Below are 1,033 nucleotides of genomic sequence, written 5' to 3' on the forward strand. Positions count from 1 at the left end.
GCCATATGGAAATAAGAACTTTCCATCAATTTAAAGGAATGTTCCAAGTCAAGAAAGATGTGTGCCGAGTGGTTGTCAGTGTGTGCTGCCAAGAAATAATGATGTCTAGATTCAAGAGTGGTGTGTGCTTTATGTACATAAGTGTGTGCCATATAGAAATAATATTTTTCCATCAATTTATAGTAGTGTGCCAAGTCATGAAAGATGTGTGCGTAGCGGTTGTTAGTGTGTGCTGCCAAGAAATAATGATGTCTATCTACAAGAGAGGTGTGTGCCATATGTACATAAGTGTGTGCCGCCAATTGAAAGATACGTGCGAAAGTCTAGAATGATTGTAAGATTTCTGTACAAACATTGAAAATGTTTTGTAAACCCTTTTCCAATGCATCATCTCTTCGCATCTCTATGGAAGCAACGTCTCGTGGCCTTCCTCGCGAGAGAATGTGCAACTCCTCCTCTCTAGGCTCTAGCTTCTCGATCACCTGATGCAAGCGAAAACTTAAGTTTGGCATCAACTCAAATTATTTTCGATGTAAGAAATAATAAGTCAAACCTGATATCGTTTTAAGTTCTTCATGATTTCAGAAATTACGTCCACCTTGCGAGGAAATGAGACATTGCTCCAACGCAGGAGACGTGGATACATGAAGGTGGGTCGTTGGCTTCCAACAAGGCTGTTTGCATGCTCAACAGCCCATGCCTGCAAAAAATCAATATAAACATAAAATTAAAAGTAAATACATATCTTAACAATGAAATTAAAAATAGATATTAAGATGCTTACCACCAAAGCGACCGTGCAGCCATCCATATATTTAGCCGATCCTTTCCCAGTGATATTCCTTGACCGCACACTATCGGCTACACTAGGTATTTGTTGGCGAAGAAAAGCAAAAACAGCAAGACCCCAACTATATGAACCTAAGCGGTCTAAATCATCAAGATATGAACATAATGCCTTAGGAACATAATAGTGTATAGTTGGAAAGAGGATAGTCACAAAGACATATAGAACCCATAACTTTGTGAAATC

General features: G+C 38.9%; 1 long non-coding RNA gene across 1 annotated transcript; it reads right to left on the bottom strand.

Annotated features, from left to right (window-relative positions):
• Positions 1–302: 302 nt before the first annotated feature.
• Positions 303–696, bottom strand: LOC120107302. The gene is made up of 2 exons (XR_005509167.1): positions 554–696; positions 303–482 (listed from the first exon to the last, which is right to left on the bottom strand). It is a non-coding gene; the product is annotated as an uncharacterized LOC120107302 (long non-coding RNA).
• Positions 697–1,033: the final 337 nt, after the last annotated feature.

The sequence above is a fragment of the Phoenix dactylifera genome, chromosome 2 (genome assembly GCF_009389715.1).
Source record: "Phoenix dactylifera cultivar Barhee BC4 chromosome 2, palm_55x_up_171113_PBpolish2nd_filt_p, whole genome shotgun sequence".
Lineage (NCBI taxonomy): Eukaryota > Viridiplantae > Streptophyta > Magnoliopsida > Arecales > Arecaceae > Phoenix > Phoenix dactylifera.